This window comes from Oncorhynchus masou, chromosome 23 (assembly GCF_036934945.1).
Source record: "Oncorhynchus masou masou isolate Uvic2021 chromosome 23, UVic_Omas_1.1, whole genome shotgun sequence".
Classification (NCBI taxonomy): Eukaryota; Metazoa; Chordata; class Actinopteri; order Salmoniformes; family Salmonidae; genus Oncorhynchus; species Oncorhynchus masou.
Genome location: NC_088234.1, coordinates 59,825,955 through 59,847,220, shown reverse-complemented (window position 1 = coordinate 59,847,220; position 21,266 = coordinate 59,825,955). Strand labels below are relative to the sequence as shown.

Genomic DNA, 21,266 nt, shown 5'->3' with positions numbered 1-21,266 from the left:
AACTGTATAGAGGGAGAGGGATGGGGAAAACTGTAGAGGGAGAGGAATGGAGGGACGGGGGAAAACTATATAGAGGGAGAGGAATGGAGGGATGGGGAAATCTATATAGAGGGAGAGGAATGGAGCGATGGGGAAAACTGTATGGAGGAATGGAGGGATGGGGGAAAACTATATAGAGGGAGTGGAATGGAGGGATGGGGACAACTGTATAGAGGGAGAGGGATGGGGGAAAACTATATAGAGGGAGAGGAATGGAGGGATGGGGAAAACTGTATGGAGGGAGAGGAATGGAGGGAGGGGGGAAAACTATATATAGGGAGAGGAATGGAGGGATGGGGAAAACTATATAGAGGGAGAGGAATGGAGGGATGGGGGAAAACTGTATAGAGGGAGAGGAATGGAGGGATGGGGAAAACTGTATACAGGGAGAGGAGTGGAGGGATGGGGAAAACTGTATAGAGAGAGAGGAATGGAGGGATGGGGGAAACTGTATAGAGGGATTTAGATGCACTATTGTAAAGTGGCTGTTCCACTGGATGTCAGAAGGTGAATTCACCAATTTGTAAGTCGCTCTGGATAAGAGCATCTGCTAAATGACTTAAATGTAAATGTAAATGAATGGAGGGATGGGGGAAACCTGTATAGATGGAGAGGAGTGGAGGGATGGGGAAAACTATAGAGAGAGAGGAATGGAGCGATGGGGGAAAGCTGTATAGAGGGAGAGAAATGGAGGGATGGGGAAAACTATATAGAGGGAGAGGAATGGAGGGATGGGGACAACTGTATGGAGGAATGGAGGGATGGGGGAAAACTATATAGAGGGAGAGGAATGGAGGGATGGGGAAAACTATATAGAGGGAGAGGAATGGAGGGATGGGGGAAAACTATATAGAGGGAGAGGAATGGGGGGGATGGGGGAAAACTGTATAGAGGGAGAGGGATGGGGGGGATGGGGGAAAACTATATAGATGGAGAGGAATGGGGGGATGGGGACAACTGTATGGAGGAATGGAGGGATGGGGGAAAACTATATAGAGGGAGAGGAATGGAGGGATGGGGAAAACTATATAGAGGGAGAGGAATGGAGGGATGGGGGAAAACTATATAGAGGGAGAGGAATGGAGGGATGGGGACAACTGTATAGAGGGAGAGGGATGGGGGAAAACTGTAGAGGGAGAGGAATGGAGGGACGGGGGAAAACTATATAGAGGGAGAGGAATGGAGCGATGGGGAAATCTATATAGAGGGAGAGGAATGGAGGGAGGGGGAAATCTATATAGAGGGAGAGGAATGGAGCGATGGGGAAAACTGTATGGAGGGATGGGGGAAAACTATATAGAGGGAGAGGGATGGGGGAAAACTGTAGAGGGAGAGGAATGGAGTGATGGGGAAAACTGTATGGAGAAATGGGGGGATGGGGGAAAACTATATAGAGGGAGAGGAATGGAGGGATGGGGGGAAACTATATAGAGGGAGAGGAATGGAGGGATGGGGAAAACTATATAGAGGGAGAGGAATGGAGGGATGGGGAAAAACTGTATGGAAAGAGAGGAATGGAGGGATGGGGACAACTATATAGAGGGAGAGGAATGGAGGGATGGGGAAAACTATATAGAGGGAGAGGAATGGAGGGATGGGGGAAAACTGTATGGAGGGAGAGGAATGGAGGGATGGGGGAGAGGACTGGAGGGATGGGGAAAACTGTATGGAGGGAGAGGAATGGAGGGATGGGGGAAAACTATATAGAGGGAGAGGAATGGAGGGATGGGGGAAAACTATATAGAGGGAGAGGAATGGAGGGATGGGGGAAAACTATATAGAGGGAGAGGAATGGAGGGATGGGGGAAAACTGCATGGAAAGAGAGGAATGGAGGGATGTGGGAAAACTGTATGGAGGGAGAGGAATGGAGGGATGGGGGAAAACTGTATGGAGGGAGAGGAATGGAGGGATGGGGAAAACTGTATAGAGGGAGAGGAATGGAGGGATGGGGGAAAACGGTGTGGAGGGAGTTGGATGGAGGAAAAACTGTATAGAGAGAGAGGCATCATTGTTCTTCCTCTTTCATCCATGGTTACCTGCAAGGAAACACGTGCCGTCATCATTGCTTTGCACAAAAAGGGCTTCACAGGCAAGGATATTGCTGCCAGATATTGCACCTAAATCAACCATTTATCGGATCATCAAGAACTTCAAGGAGAGCGGTTCAATTGTTGTGAAGAAGGCTTCAGGGCGCCCAAGAAAGTCCAGCAAGCAGCAGCACCGTTTCCTAAAGTTGATTCAGGTGCGGGATCGGGGCACCACCAGTACAGAGCTTGCTCAGGAATGGCAGCAGGCAGGTGTGAGTGCATCTGCACGCACAGTGAGGTGAAGACTTTTGGAGGATGGCCTGGTGTCAAGAAGGACAGCAAAGAAGCCAATTATCTCCACGAAAAACATCAGGGACAGACTGATATTCTGCAAAAGGTACAGAGATTGGACTGCTGAGGACTGGGGTAAAGTCATTTTCTCTGATGAATGCCCTTTCCTATTGTTTGGGGCATCTGGAAAATCGCTTGTCCAGAGAAGACAAGGTGAGCGCTACCATCAGTCCTGTGCCATGCCAACAGTAAAGCATCCTGAGACCATTCATGTGTGGGGTTGCTTCTCAGCCAAGGGAGTGGGCTCACTCACAATTTTGCCAAAGAACACAGCCATGAATAAAGAATGGTACCAACACATCCTCCGAGAGCAACTTCTCCCAACCACCCAGGAACAGTTTGGTGATGAACAATGCCTTTTCCAGCATGATGGAGCACCTTGCTATAAGGCAAAAGTGATAACTAAGTGGCTCAGGGAAGAAAACATGGATATTTTGGGTCCATGGCCAGGAAACTCCCCAGACCTTAATCCCATTGAGAACTTGTGGTCAATCCTCAAGAGGCGGGTGGACAAACAAAAACCCACAAACTCCAAGCAATAATTATGCAAGAATGGGCTGCCATCAGTCAGGATGTGGCCCAGAAGTTAATTGACAGCATGCCAGGGCAGATTGCGGAGGTCTTGAAAAACACTGCAAATATTGACTCTTTGCATCAACTTCATGTAATTGTCAATAAAAGCCTTTGACACTTATGAAATGCTTGTTATTATACTTCAGTATTCCATAGTAACATCTGACAAAATATCTCATTAACACTGAAGCAGCAAACGTTGTGGAAATTAATATTTGTGTCATTCTCAACTTTTGGCCAAGACTGTACTGTAGGGAGAGGGATGTCTCTGTACAGCAGAGAGATAGATGAACCTCCTCATAGGGAAAACCTGTGTGACTGACTTGAACCCCTGAGGCCATGGCCTATTAGAGCGGGAACAGATCAAGCCCTCCGTTGCCATTACCAGTCCCCCCTGTCTCCTTCTGCCAAATATTACTGCTTACTAGTAGCCTACAGGAAAGTGTGTTTTAAATCATTTCTAACTTATTAACAATTTCTGCTAGTTAGTTTTTGCTACCAATTGGAATTTTAGCTTGCTTGAGCCTGCTAACTGAGGAGTGTTAATTCACCTGTTTCCATATGTTTAATTACATCATTTTTTTATCTTACAAAGGAGTTGTTTAATCTAACTGCTTAACTATTTATCTGTACATGGAATTGTCTTTGATTTTTATTTACTCATTTTTTAAATAATCTTGACAGGAAAATGCCACGGGCACTATCTGATGTGTGGAGACATTCCACTGCAGCTAATGTAGAAGGAAAAGCTGTGTACGTTTGCAAATATTGTGCCAAATCATATGTGAAGAATGCAACAAAGATGCAGAATCATCTGGCCAAGTTCATAAAGTTCCCTCAGCGCTCACAACAAGCAACCTCTGACAGAAGTCACTCTACTTCTACTCGAGGTGAAAATGATGAATCCGACACCTTATCGATAGTAACAGCTCATGGTCCTCCTGGAATCAGATGTTTTTTGACTCAATGGAGGAACGTAGTCAGAGAAATGCTGATGAATGTCTTACTTGCTGTTTATGCAACTGGTTCACCTCTGATGCTCACAGGCAATGTGTATTGGAAGAGATTTCTGAAAGTTCTTTGCCCAGCATACACCCCTCCAACCAGACATGCTTTATCTACTCATTTGCTGGATGCATAGATCAACAGAGTTCATGTGAAGGTCAAGCAAATCATAAAGAAAGAAGACTGTATGCGATCATCTCTGATGGGTGATCGAATATTCGTGGGCAAGGAATAATTAACTACATCATCTCCACCTCTCAACCAGTATTCTACAAGAGCACAGACACAAGGGACAACAGACACACCGGTCTCTGCATTGCAGATGAGCTGAAGGACGTCATCAATGACCTTGGACCACAGGAGGTATTTGCACAGGTGACAGACAATGCTGCGAACATGAAGGCTGCTTGGTCTAAAGTGGAGGAGTCCTATCCTCACATCACACCCATTGGCTGTGCTGCTCATGCATTGAATCTGCAAGGACATCATGGCACTTAAAACAATGGATACTCTACAAGAGAGCCAAGGAAATGGTTAGGTATGTGAAGGGTCATGAAGTTATAGCAGCAATCTACCTCACCAAGCAAAGTGAGAAGAATAAGAGCACCACATTGAAGCTAGCCAGCAATACCCGTTGGGGTGGTGTCATCATCATTTTTGACAGTCTCCTGGAGTGGAAGGTGTCTCTCCAAGCAATGGCCATATCACAGTCCGCCGATATGGACAGGATCCTCCTGGATGATGTATTTTGGGAGAGAGTGGTAAGCCTAAAACTCCTGAAACCTATGGCAGTAGCCATTACACGGACTGAGGGAGACAATGCCATCCTGTCTGATGTTCAGACTCTGCTTGCAGATGTAAGAGAAGAAATCCGTACTGCCCTGCCCACTACACTGTTGCTCCAAGCAGAGGAAACTGCAGTTCTGAAATACATCAAAAAGCTTGAAGACTTCTGCCTGAAGCCCATACACGCCGCAGCGTTCATGTTGGACCCCAAGTATGCTGCCAAGAGCATCCTTTCTGGTGCAGAGATCAACAAGGCCTATGATGTCATCACTACCATGTCTCGCCACCTTGGCCTGGATGAGGGCAAGGTTCTTGGCAGTCTGGCGCAGTACACTTCCAAGCAAGGGCTTTGGGATGGAGATGCAATACGGCAGTCGTGCCAACATATCTCATCAGCCACCTGGAGGAAGGGACTTTGTGGATCTGAGGCTCTTTCCCCTGTTGCCTCCATCATCCTCCAAAAGAGTCTGATGTTCAAGAGGTGGACATTAAGGAGGTCCAGGGAGAAGACATGGAAGTCTGAGAGGAAGACAACCAAAGCTTTGTTTCATTTTACAGATGTATGTTGAAAACGTTTTTGGGAGATGCGATGGATCATTGGGGATCATTCAATATTCCCTTTCTTTTGTCGTTCAGTGAAATCATCCCATGTGAAGAGTCAACTCATTTAATGGTCAATTAATTTTTTTTTTTTTCTATTGGAAGGATTTAATCATTTGCAATTATGTCTACTCATGATAAGGTAAAAGGTTTATTTCTGTCTCCATATGATATGGTAAATATATCCAATGCAAAAAACATCTACATTTAAATGATATTAATATTCATTTGTGTTAATTCCCATATATTCCCATTAATTCCCACGGAAAGTTTCCACCTCTGAATATGTCCCAAAATGTGCATCCCTACCCGTAATGATACTGTTCAGTAAAGTCAATCACATTGATGCAGCACACACACACACACGTCACCCTTCGCCCATACCGTTGCAGCTAATTCTGCTGAGATACCTCTATACAGTATATTTTCCATTCATATCACTCACATAACATACTCATCTGTGTGTGTGTGTTCCATAGTGCAAAATGCTGTCATATCCCTTTACTTATATCGCACATGCCTATTAGAAACATCTTTCATAATTAGAAACTATCATATTTCAGTGTTTTTTCTCTAAGCACCACTGCAGTGGTGACCTCTGACCTATAGTGTCATCAGCCTTGCCAGCCCCTGAGGTTATTCTCACGGAGTCAAGGTCCTGTAACGTCCTGGATGGCCTGTTCAATAGTGTCACCAGTGTGACCAGGGAGTCATTGAGGTTACACCACACTCAGCCTCGTCTCTCTCCACACGATCTCTTAGTGGTTGTAGGTGTTGTGTGAATGCATGTGTCTCAGCTCTTAATATAGTTGATGCTGTAAAGTAGGTAACCTCAGCCATGGTGCCTTTCCACATTGACTGTGTGTCGTCGTGTTTCAGAAACAGTCCTGTAATTGTGATATGCCTCCTTCTAGGATCTTCAACGGGACTATGGACAGGAATCTCCAAGCCTGGTGGGAGGGAACAAGTAAGTCACTCTTTCTGGGTTTCTCCTCCTCTTCCTCCACCTTTCATCCTCTGTTCTTCCTGTCCCTTCCCTAAGCTTGATCGTCTTTCCTCTCCTTTATCTCTTCTCTATGCCTCTCCAGCTCTCCTCTCTTCTTCACCTTCTCTTGTCCTCACCTCCCCCGCTCTCCCTTCCTCCCCCGCTCCTGTCCTCCGGTTTTATCTGTGTAGAGATTAGCCCGAGCAGATGGTGGTGTGGTGCTGAGAGGTGACTTCCTGTAGAGAGGAAGGCATCTGATGCGTCTGATCATTTATTCATGACACCTTTCCTGGAACTCAGCTCAGAAGAAGTGCCCTGTAAGGGGGGGTGTAATAACATAGACAGACTCGCTGCTGCTTAAACCTAGAATGATCTGCTCCATAGCAGGATGGGATGGATTGATAGATGGTGTGTTTTCAGTGTATAGGATAAATCAGACAAGGATTATTGAAAAAGCCTGATTACTGAACAATTGATGTCCACATTCCTTCTCCCACTGGACAGCCACATAGGATTCATATTGTAATGTTCTCTCATGCACACCCACGTGCATACACAAACACACTGTTGCTTACACATAGCTGACCTGGCAGCTTCACACATCCCGGGGGAGTGTACAACTTTGAGTGGCTAAGGTAAATATTCAATGGGTTATGACGTCATCTCAGCTGGGATGAAACTCACACACTATCACACTCAAGTCCGCTGAATTAATCTTCTCTGCGGTTTCCATGGGTTTTTGCCCTGTAGCATGAAAAAATGTTGTGTTAAATTAGGTCAGAACCCCCCTCTGAGAAATAACACCTTTACTCATCATGTCATGTGCGATTCTGTCACTGAGTTGACACTTTTTGTCCTTCATTTTTAACTTCTCCTTCGTTCGTTTCACTCGTTACTTGGCAGGAGTCTTCTCAAATCAGTGGAGGAGGAGCTTAAGCAGAGGTGAGTTAGGCCACGCCCCACAGGACTCCACCTGCAACTGCTCTGGTTTTTGATTTACTGACGCGCCCTAACCATGCCCACCCCAGCAGCCAATCAGTGTTAATGCAGGAATAATCCAGCCAATCAGTGTCAAGCTAAATGTATCTGCTCTGACTGCTGCGTTATGGCTTGATTATGTTGTGTCCATTGTTGTTCAATGCTTAGTCAGTGCAGGCTGCCCTGTAAGATCACCTGACACTGTGAGCTTCAACAAAGCATGACTTATACACTGACTTAATTACTTAGTATAAGCCTTATCTAGTTACATAGTCTATATTGAAATCCCCCAGCCCTACATGTAAAATTAGCAAAATATAGTATTAAGGTTTAGTAAGACATATATTCCTATTTGGTTTAATTATATAGCAATGTAGTTCTTTAGTTATGCTGTACCTTTATGTAGTTTAAGTGTCATTATGTTACCCTAGTCGTGTAGTTGAGTTAATTTCCCCTTGTCTCAGTGTCTCCTCCCAGTGGGTGAAAGAGGAGAGCAGCTTCATTTTGCCTCTTGGCCTCTTTGCCTTGCTGAGAGTCCCCCCCCCCCCCAATCTAGCTACATCTCCTCAGGGGTCATATGGACTCTTTGCCTTGCTGTGAGTCCCCCCCAATCTAGCTACATCTCCTCAGGGGTCATATGGACTCTTTGCCTTGCTGTGAGTCCCCCCCCCCCCAATCTAGCGACATCTCCTCAGGGGTCATATGGACTCTTTGCCTTGCTGTGAGTCCCCCCCCAATCTAGCGACATCTCCTCAGGGGTCATATGGACTCTTTGCCTTGCTGTGAGTCCCCCCCCCAATCTAGCGACATCTCCTCAGGGGTCATATGGACTCTTTGCCTTGCTGAGAGTCCCCCCAATCTAGCGACATCTCCTCAGGGGTCATTTGGACTCTTTGCCTTGCTGAGTGTCCCCCCCCCAATCTCCACAGGTCACATTTGGAGACTGATTATGATGAAACTCAGCTGTAAGTCCTTCTCGTGTTTTAGTCCATTCGCCCTCTCTGAGGAGGAAGGAGGCTACCTCTTCCAGTTTCATTCACACATCTTCATGCTGCATTCCAATACACGCCCGTGCTGTGCCTTTAGTGCCCTCCTGTGCTCCCTCCCTGGCCAAAAACACCTCTCCGTCCATCTCTGCGCCTCCTCCCTGTTTCCTCCCACAGTGGAGTTTGATCTTCGGACTTAGACTTGGGTTTTGTTCATTAACGCAGTAGAGCAAAACTATCTAAAAGTTTCTGACACGTTTAATGTTGTTTCCTCTAAGCAGTCTAGCTGACTGTGCATCGTCTTCCATCTATGAGATAATGAATGTGATTGTTGTCATGTTTGGGTTCTATGGTCAGACTGTGCGTTGCCGTAACCCCTGACCCCTGCCGTTCCTTATCTGTTTCTTCGTGTGTGTTCATCATTCTGTGACACCTGCTTCCATGCTTGCTGATCTCAGTGTGTGTTCATACCGCCTGTTTGCCGTCTGTTTCCAATGTGGGTTCTCGCTGCTTGTACCCTTACTGTTGACATGGTTGTCTTGGGGTCCATCCAATCCCCAACCCTCTGGTTTAACCCAGTGCTACTTGGCTTGTGTTCTCTCATGGTGACGTTGATCTTGTGACTCATTTTGATTGGTGCCATGTCTGTGTCTGTAGTGATTGAGGGGTTGATAGTGTTCTCTGATTGATGCCATGTCTATGTCCGTCATGATTGAGTGGTATCTGATTGGATCATACTGTACATACACATTACATTGACTGGGCTTTTGGGATATCCTGTTCAAGGGAATGCTAACATCTTGTGTGTCAGTTGTCTTATGGTGTTTTCGGGGGTTGACAGACCTTTGTTGTCTTTACCCACAACTGCCCTGTTGTCTAAAACTACGTTGTGTTACTTAGTTGTCTAACACTGTGTTGTGATAGGAGACCATGTTGTTAGTGATAGTCTGTCACTGTCTGTCATTCTGTGTTAACACTTATTGTGACAACATTGTTTTATAACTGTCAATATGTGGAACCTTCTGAATCTCGTCACTGTCTTACAAAACTAACCCTACCTCAATCTCTTTCCCTCTAGCAAACACAGTACCATCATGAGGCCGAAAGTCCCACCCCCACTTCCCCCCAAGGTAGGACCACCAGCATATATCATACAGCATGCAGCATTTTGGAGCACGATCAAACAACCAAGACTACTATTTAGTGGAAAGTACCCTCGAGCAAAAATCAGTATTGCATACATCAATATTTTCTCTCAAAGCTAATTCAAACTATTGACATTACATTTGTAAGATGGGCAGCAGAGCTTGACAAATTAGGAATAAAAGGGCAAGCATTAATCAACCTCTAGAGATTGTCTACCTTTCTGCTGTCTTTGTCTCTCTTACTCTGTGTCTCCTCTCTCCATTTTGTCCCACTCTCCCTCCAGCCCAAATCTATCTGTCCGCCCCAGGAGAGCCCGTCCCAGGGAGATGATGATGTAGGCGGAGGGGACCATCAAGCGCTGCCCCGTACCCGAGAGCCCCGCCCGACCCGCCTCAAATGTACCCCCCCGCCCTCCACCCCCACGCCTGCCCCCCCACAGACGCAGTAGCCTAGGTAACGAGAGTACACAGAGCCAGGCTGGCTCAGACCCCGAGGGGAATGATGCTGGGAGCTTTAGGCATTTCTGGGAGTGGCTTCATGCCCCACACACGGAAGAGGAGTTGGAAGATGTGTTGGAGGAGGAGGAGGAGGAGGAAGAAGAGAGTAAGGCCGGCCGATTGGTAGCCCCGTAGACGTCACTCCTCCCTGATTGGTTGTTAGTCCCATCAATCAGCGTCTGTAGTGTCTCGCAACTTCTCTCTCTCCCTCCCTCCCCCTTTCCTCTGTCTGTCTGTCTCTCTGTCTATGGATGTATACAGTTCCTTCGGAAAGTATTCAGACCCCTTGTCCTTTTCCACATTTTGTTACGTTACAGACTGTATTAAATTTATTAAATAAAATAAAAATCCTCAGCAGGCTACACACAATACCCCATAATGACAAAGCGAAAACAGGTTTTTAGAAATGTTTGCAAATTTGTTAAAAAGATACCTTATTTAAGTATTCAGACCCTTTGCTATGAGACTCGAAATTTAGCTCAGCTGCATCCTGTTTACATTGATCATCCTTGATGTTTCTACAACTTGATTTGAGTCCACCTGTGGTAAATTCAATTGATTGGACATGATTTGTAAAGGCACACACCTGTCTATATAAAGGCCCCATAGTTGACAGTGCATGTCAGAGCAGAAACCAAGCCATGTCCATAGAGCTCCTAGACAGGATTGTGCCGAGGCACATATCTGGGGAAGGGTACCAAAAAATGTCTGCACCATTGAAGGACCCCAAGAACACAGTGGCCTCCATTCTTAAATGGAAGAAGTTTGGAACCACCAAGACTATTCCAAGAGCTGGCCACCGGTCAAACTGAGCAATCAAGGGAGAAGGGCCTTGGTCAGGAGGTGACCAAGAACCCGATGGACACTCTGACAGAGCTCCAGAGTTTCTCTGTAGAGATGGTTGTCCTTCTGGAAGGTTCTTCTATCTCTGCAGCAGCTCACCAATCAGGCCTTTGTGGCAGAGTGGCCAGATGGAAGCCACTCCTCAGTAAAAGGCACATGACAGCCCGCTTCGAGTTTGACTAAAAGCACCTAAAGGCAAGATTGAACTGTTTAGCCTGAATGCCAAGTGTCACGTCTGGAGTTAACCAGGCACCATCCCTACGGTGATGTATGGTGGTGGCAGCATCATGCTGTGGGGATGTTTTTCAGTGGCAGGGACTGGGAAACTAATAACGATCGAGGCAAAGATGAACGGAGCAAAGTACAGAGAAAACCTGCTGCAGAGCGCTCAGGACATCAGACTGGGGCGAAGATTCACCTTCCAACAGGACAACGACCCAAAGCACACAGCCAAGACAACGTAGGAGTGGCTTCGGGACAAGTCTTCAACCCGATCTAACATCTCTGGCGAGACCTGAAAATATCTGTGCAGCAACACTCTCCATCCAACCTGACAGACCTCCCCAAATATAGGTGTGCCAAGTTTGTAGCGACATACCCAAGAAGACTCGAGGCTGTAATCGCTGCCAAACGTGCTTCAACAAAGTACTGAGTAAGGGTCTGAATACTTATGTAAATGTGATTTTTCAGTTTATTTTTTACAAATTTGCACACAAAAAATACCAAAATAGAGTTTTTGCTTTGTCATTATAGGGTATTCAGTGTAGGTTGATGAGGGGGGGGGGGGGGGGGGGACAATTTAATACATTTTAGAATATGGCTGTAACGTAACAAAATGTGGAAAAAGTCAAGAGCTCTGAATACTTTCTGAGTGCAGTGTTGTGTTGCTGCAGTCATGTGACTTTGTCTGTAACCAATCTCCTGCCTCCTCTCTCCCATTGTTGATATCACATGTTGTCCATGATCAATCCAAATGTAATGGAACTCTCAGCTCAGTGTGTTAGCATGATCTAATCATTTAGTTTGAGAGATGTCCCACTCTTGTAATCCTAACCAAATATATTCCATTAATACTGACTAGTAGTAATTCGATTTTAGCATATGTGTGTACGTCTCAGTAGAACACTCACACCATTGAGCTACTGTCTTCAGGCAGCCCAATTCTGAGCTTTTTCCACTCATTTGTCTTTTGACCTCAGACTGCTCTTTTGCTTACAATTGGGCTAAAGATCCGAATTAGACTGCCTGTGTAAATGCCGCTTTAATCTCATACGTGTGAAATACCTACCACACACACACACACACACACACACACACACACACACACACACACACACACACACACACACACACACACACACACACACACACACACACACACACACACACACACACACAGAGGCATGCACACACTCACCGAGGTAAGTGTAATAAACATGTCTCCTGCTGCAGGTAATGGATTGAGCTCTCACCAGAATGGAGAGAAGGACAGTGCTGCAGAGAGGCAGTCCACCATGCCCCCTAGTGTCCCCATACGGAAAGACAAGAAGGACATTCCCGTAATGCCACCAGATCCCTACACTCTCCTTATTAACACTGACATTTCAATACATACTTTCACACTCGGGCATCACCATACTGATTATTATTAAAGCCAGTAAACCATTTATCTAAATCGAATGTGGACCAGTGATCATTGACCTTATCTGTGTCTCTCTGTATGCATCTCCTCCCTCTCTTTTCAGAAGCCAATCAGTAATGGTCTCCCACCCACACCCAAGGTCCATGTGAGTATGATGCCGCCTTTACAGACACGCCAACTTACTGAAACATTATGAATCCAAGTCAACTATGGTGTTGACCTCTAAAATGGAGCTTTCAAAACAAGACATTTCAAGAAAAGTTTACTATTGTGTTTGGCTTCCCTCTAACTGTCCAACCGCCATCGTTCTTGTTCCTCAGATGGGGGCCTGTTTCTCCAAGGTGTTCAACGGCTGCCCGTTGAAAATCCACTGTGCCACATCCTGGATCAACCCAGACACCAGAGGTAGGACACTGGGAAAACCACGTAGCCTATCAGTGACTTGGGTGTCACTTTTTACAGCTTTATTGTTATGACTTATTGGATGAATCATTGCCATGATGATGATTTTGATTAAAGGGGTACTTCAGGATTTTGGCAATGAAGTACTTTATCTACTTCCCCAGAGTCAGATGAGTACCAACTCATGGATACTGTTTTGATTTCTGCATCCAGTATGAAGGAAGTTAGAGGTACTTTTGCGAGTCAATGCTAAGTAACATTAGCACAATGACTGGAAGTCTCTAGTATCTACTAGCATGCTAGCAGTTACCATGGGCTTCCAGTCATTGCGCTGACGCTAGTTAGCAATTGTGCTGATGCTCGTCATAAACTTCCTTTAAGCTGCACACACGAGTTCATCTATGTCTGGGAAAGTAGATAAAGGGCTTCGTTGTCAAAATCCTGAAGTATCCCGTTAACATGACTAATTGGCTCTTTGTTTTGTCTTTGTTTCAGACCAATATTTGATATTTGGTGCTGAGGAGGGGATCTACACTTTGAACCTGAATGAACTGCACGAGACGTCAATGGAGCAGGTTTGTTCTTTTCTCTTCTGGTTGAAGAAACATCTTGCTCACAATGCTTTTTTTTTCCTCAATGGAGGATTGTGAATGTTGTTATCAAATCTTCATTGGCTCTCAATCTCCTTCTGTCCCCAGCTCTTTCCCCGGCGTTGCACTTGGCTTTATGTTATGAACAACTGCTTGCTCTCTATATCTGGTAAGACTATCTTGGACATATAGTGTCTTACTTTGATGTTTGTTCTGTATTTATGAATGGTTTTGCAGTAGTAGGGGTAATGTGCTGCTCTGACATTTTGACATTTCTCTGCCATAAAGGTACACATTTAAGAGGCACTTCAAAACTTTTACTCTGGAAAATTGAGGCAGGGATTTCTCTGGTTAAATGGTGTCTGTCCTTTCCCCAAAAATATAATCTTGCCCTGTAAGATGTGTTTTGGAAGCAGACCTTTTATTTTATTTTTGGGGTCATAAATTGCCTTTTTAAAGGTTTAGAACTCCAGCTGAAAATCATATTTTGTTATTGCTTCAGGAAAAGCCTCCCAGCTCTACTCTCATAACGTAGCTGGTCTGTTCGAGCATGCCCGGCAAATGCAGAAATTACCCATGGCCATTCCTACACACAAACTCCCGGACAAGATGATTCCACGGTAGGATATGTGAAGTATTTTCATTCATTTGGGTTTGAACTTTGGGTGTTTATCGGGATACATATAAAACTGAGTTCTGTCCCTTCTGATCCTTGTAGGAAGTTTGCCGTATCTAATAAGATTCCAGACACAAAAGGTTGCCAAAAGTGCTGTGTAGGTGAGTGCTCAGGAAGGTGGATCACCCTTACGAATCTGTGCTCACACTACCAGAAGTCGCTTTGGATAAACGCGTCTGCTAAATGGCATATATTATCAACATTCTTGACTTACAGGTACAATTAAATAAGAGAAGTTGAGGATAGTTCAGAATAATGGACAAGACATATTGATAGAGTATAGCTCAGAGTTCAAAAACCGATTGTGAGAGACCTTGAATGTGTTTGTTTGTGTGCAGTGAGGAACCCATACAGCGGTCACAAGTACCTGTGTGGAGCGTTCCAGTCCAGTGTGGTTCTGCTGGAGTGGGTGGAGCCCATGCAGAAGTTCATGCTCATCAAGGTCAGTCAGTGTTTGGGTCAGTTCAGGTCATTCTGGGGCAGATTGACTGAGGATGACTAATGGGATATAATGGACCCTATCTGGCTTGGATAACCAAATGCAGTCCTGTTCAGGCAGCTTATTAGATTGGCTAAAGTAGCGTGCGAACATTGCTTGAATTTCAGGTGTGTAACGGCATGCTAAATTTATTTCCTTTGGTCTCTCCTGTAGAACATCGACTTCCCCCTGCCCTGTCCTCTGGAGGTGTTTGAGATGCTGGTGGTACCAGAGCAGCAGTACCCTCTCATCTGTGTGGCTGTCAGCAAGGGCACCGAGCTCAGCCAAGTGGTCCGCTTCGGAACGGTCAACCCCAACTCAACATCCTCCTGGTTCACAGAGGCTGGTCAGTGGAACGTGGTTGTCGCAGCGATGATGATGGTCTTCATTAGGGCGATGATTGTTTCTAATGAGTTGTTTTTCTGTCCCCTCAGATACACCCCAGACGTGTGTCATCCACGTCACCCAGTTGGAGAGGGACACCATATTAGTTTGTCTCGACAGTAAGTTTTACCTCCCGGCAACAACTTGACTAACCCAAATAATCATTTTATTCTCAAATGAGAAATTCCAGCTTCTGCATAAGTAAATGAAACCATTAACTATTTTCTCTGCTCAGGGTGTATAAAGATCGTGAACCTACAGGGACGGTTGAAGTCAAGCAGGAAGTTATCTGCTGAGCTGACGTTTAACTTCCAGATCGAGGCGATAGGTACGTTTCCATAACCACGGCATTCACACTTCTCTAGACGCTAGAGACAGACAGACAGACACTAGAGACAGACAGACAGACAGACAGACAGACAGACACTAGAGACAGACAGACAGACACTAGAGACAGACAGACAGACAGACAGACACTAGAGACAGACACAGACACACTATACTATAGACACACACTGTACTATAGACACACACTGTACTATAGACTGCACTATACTATAGACAGACACACTATATTATAGACACACACTATACTATAGACACACACTGTACTATAGACTGCACTATACTATAGACACACCCTATACTATAGACACACCCTGTACTATAGACACACACTGTACTATAGACACACACTATACTATAGACACACCCTATACTATAGACACACACTGTACTATAGACACACACTGTACTATAGACTGCACTATACTATAGACAGACACACTATACTATAGACACACACTATACTATAGACACACCCTATACTATAGACACACACTATACTATAGACACACACTGTACTATAGACTGCACTATACTATAGACAGACACACTATACTATAGACACACACTATACTATAGACACACCCTATACTATAGACACACACTGTACTATAGACTGCACTATACTATAGACAGACACACTATACTATAGACACACACTATACTATAGACACACCCTATACTATAGACACACCCTATACTATAGACACACACTGTACTATAGACACACACTATACTATAGACACACACTGTACTATAGACACGCACTGTACTATAGACACACACTGTACTATAGACACACCCTATACTATAGACACACCCTATACTATAGACACACCCTATACTATAGACATACACTGTACTATAGACACACACTGTACTATAGACTGCACTGTACTATAGACACACCCTATACTATAGACACACACTGTACTATAGACACACACTGTACTATAGACACACACTATACTATAGACACACACTGTACTATAGACACACACTGTACTATAGACTGCACTATACTATAGACACACACTGTACTATAGACACACACTGTAATATAGACACACACTGTACTATAGACTGCACTATACTATAGACACACACTGTACTATAGACACACACTGTACTATAGACACACACTGTACTATAGACACACACTATACTATAGACACACACTATACTATAGACACACACTGTACTATAGACACACACTGTACTATAGACACACACTGTACTATAGACACACACTGTACTATAGACACACACTGTACTATAGACACACACTGTACTATAGACACACACTATACTATAGACACACACTATACTATAGACACACACTGTACTATAGACACACACTGTACTATAGACACACACTGTACTATAGACACACACTGTACTATAGACACACACTGTACTATAGACACACACTGTACTATAGACACGCACTATACTATAGACACACCCTATACTATAGACACACACTGTACTATAGACACACACTGTACTATAGACACACACTGTACTATAGACACACACTGTACTATAGACACACCCTATACTATAGACACACACTATACTATAGACACACACTGTACTATAGACACACACTGTACTATAGACACACACTGTACTATAGACACACCCTATACTATAGACACACACTGTACTATAGACACACACTGTACTATAGACACGCACTATACTATAGACACACACTGTACTATAGACACACACTGTACTATAGACACACACTGTACTATAGACACACACTGTACTATAGACACACACTGTACTATAGACACACACTGTACTATAGACTGCACTATACTATAGACACACACTGTACTATAGACACACACTATACTATAGACACACACTATACTATAGACACACACTATACTATAGACACACACTGTACTATAGACACACACTATACTATAGACACACACTGTACTATAGACACACACTGTACTATAGACTGCACTATACTATAGACACACCCTATACTATAGACACACACTGTACTATAGACACACACTGTACTATAGACACACACTGTACTATAGACACACACTGTACTATAGACACGCACTATACTATAGACACACACTGTACTATAGACACACACTGTACTATAGACACACACTGTACTATAGACACACCCTATACTATAGACACACACTATACTATAGACACACACTGTACTATAGACACACACTGTACTATAGACACACACTGTACTATAGACACACCCTATACTATAGACACACCCTGTACTATAGACACACACTATACTATAGACACACACTATACTATAGACAGACACTGTACTATAGACACACCCTATACTATAGACACACCCTATACTATAGACACACACTGTACTATAGACACACACTATACTATAGACACACACTGTACTATAGACACACACTGTACTATAGACACACACTGTACTATAGACTGCACTGTACTATAGACACACCCTATACTATAGACACACACTGTACTATAGACACACACTGTACTATAGACACACACTGTACTATAGACTGCACTATACTATAGACACACCCTATACTATAGACACACACTGTACTATAGACACACACTATACTATAGACACACACTGTACTATAGACACACACTGTACTATAGACACACACTGTACTATAGACACACACTATACTATATCCACACACTGTACTATAGACACACACTGTACTATAGACACACACTATACTATAGACACACACTATACTATAGACACACACTGTACTATAGACACACACTGTACTATAGACTGCACTATAATATAGACAGACACACTGTACTATAGACACACACTGTACTATAGACACACACAGTACTATAGACACACCCTATACTATAGACTGCACTATAATATAGACAGACACACTGTACTATAGACACACACTGTACTATAGACACACACTGTACTATAGACACACACTGTACTATAGACACACACTATACTATAGACACACACTGTACTATAGACACACACTGTACTATAGACACACACTATACTATAGACACACACTGTACTATAGACACACACTGTACTATAGACACACACTGTACTATAGACACACCCTATAATATAGACAGAAACACTGTACTATAGACACACACTGTACTATAGACACACACTGTACTATAGACACACACTGTACTATAGACACACACTATACTATAGACACACACTGTACTATAGACACACACTGTACTATAGACACACACTGTACTATAGACACACACTGTACTATAGACACACACTGTACTATAGACTGCACTATACTATAGACACACACTGTACTATAGACACACACTGTACTATAGACACACACTGTACTATAGACACACACTGTACTATAGACTGCACTATACTATAGACACACACTGTACTATAGACACACACTGTACTATAGACACACACTGTACTATAGACACACACTGTACTATAGACTGCACTATACCCAAAGACTGGGTCCTGTGGTGCTGAAGACATATTTTTCCATCTGTGTGTACGTCTACGCAGAAAGATAATTCGATGTCCTAAGAATGTTTTTCATGTGAAGCATTTCTCAGCTCGTATCTGTGCTTTTTGTGGTCAGTGTAACATCCACGCGTCTTTGCAGTGTGTCTCCAAGATAGCGTTCTGGCGTTTTGGAGGCATGGTATGCAAGGGAGGAGTTTCAAGACCAATGAGGTAAGTGGAGGACGTGTAAGTGGGTGGCTGTCTGAGAGGAGTGGTTTGTTTGTGTACACTAGAGGGTGACTTTCCTCTGTCATGTCCCGGTCCTGTTTATAACAACAATGATCCTGTTGTATGTGTTTCAATATGATCTTAAATGATACTTTGTCTGTCGGCACCCAGATCACCCAAGAGATCTCTGATAACACACGGATCTTCAGACTGCTGGGATCTGACAGGTGAGTACTGTAAGAGGGCCCAAAATGCTCAAGGTCACCTTACCTGACACACACACACACACACACACACAGACTTACATACTTTGACCCCTTTCACTTTTACACTCGCAATTATATTTTTTTGACATTTTTCTCTTTTAGATATTTCACTTTTACATTGGCGATAACATTAACATGGATGTCGTCATGATGCCCAGTTTGTTTTCAAATTACTTGCTTCAGTAGTATAGAACCCTGATCGCCTGAAGTCTTTGGTGTTGGTTGTGTTAGTTGTTGGTTGTATGCATGCTTGCTTGTCTCTTAATTGCTTGTTTGATTTTGTGAATGAAGAAACTCTCAGCACGACAGTTCAGGGCAGGAGGGAGCCGCCAGTCTGCCCAGGTATACTCACTTCTCCCTGGGTCACACCAGGTCTCGTCTAGCCTACAGACTCTCTGATCTATGGATGTCCCCTGTGGGGACCCTTGTTTTCATTCTGCCTGTATGAGTGTGTGGGTTGGTTTTCTGTTTTCTTGGGTCAGTAACTACTTTGCTACAGCACGTTGACCCTATTCACATGATGGAATTTGTCTATGGGGCTTGAGTATGCTATAAGTAGGATCTGGTGTGTGTTGGGGGGTGTGGGGTCTGTTGGTGTGAAAGAGTTTTTTCTGTGTGTGAGGCTTACATCCTTAACCCCCTGGTCCCCTCTAGGACCATATACTTTCACAGTGTGAGTCTGAGCTGAACTTGCCCCCACTGTGTTTCAGAGTGGTGGTGCTGGAAAGCAGGCCAACAGACAACCCCACAGCACCGAGCAACCTCTACATCCTGGCTGGACACGAGAACAGCTACTGATCAAACCGCACAGCACCCTGGGTTACACAAGTCACTACAGACACTACAGACACTACAGACACAGACACTACAGACACAGACACGACAGACACAGACACGACAGACACAGGCACTACAGACACTACAGACACAGACACGACAGACACTACAGACACTACAGACACAGACACTACAGACACAGACACGACAGACACAGACACGACAGACACTACATACACTAGAGACATACAGACACAGACACTACAGACACAGACACTACAGACACAGACACGACAGACACGACAGACACTACAGACACGACAGACACTACAGACAGACACGACAGACACAGACACTACAGACACAGACACGACAGACACAGACACGACAGACACGGACACGACAGACACTACAGACACTAGAGACACGACAGACACAGACACGACAGACACAGACACGACAGACACAGACACTACAGACACAGACACTACAGACACTACAGACACAGACACTACAGACACAGACACTACAGACACAGACACGACAGACACTACAGACACTACAGACACTACAGACACTACAGACACTACAGACACTACATACACTAGAGACATACAGACACTAGAGACATACAGACACTACAGACAGACAGACAGACAGACAGACAGACACTTGAGACAGACAGACAGACACTAGAGACATACAGACATACAGACACTACAGACAGACAGACAGACAGACAGACAGACACTACAGACAGACAGACAGACACTAGAGACAGACAGACACTAGAGACAGACAGACAGACAGACACTAGAGACAGACGCTAGAGACAGACAGACAGACAGACGCTAGAGACAGACAGACGCTACAGACAGACAGACACTAGAGACAGACAGACAGACACTAGAGACAGACAGACGGACACTAGAGACAGACAGACACTAGAGATAGACAGACAGACAGACACTAGAGACAGACAGACATATGCTAGAGACAGACAGACAGATGCTAGAGACAGACAGACAGACGCTAGAGACAGACAGACAGACGCTAGAGACAGACAGACGCTAGAGACAGACAGACAGACAGACGCTAGAGGCAGACGCTAGAGGCAGACACTCAGCCACTAGAGGCAGACACTCAGACACTAGAG

General features: G+C 44.5%; 1 pseudogene; it reads left to right on the top strand.

Moving 5' to 3' along the window:
• Window positions 1-20,239, top strand: part of LOC135511136 (mitogen-activated protein kinase kinase kinase kinase 3-like) — a 91,315-nt pseudogene extending 71,076 nt beyond the window's left edge.
• The last annotated feature ends 1,027 nt before the right edge of the window (window positions 20,240-21,266 follow it).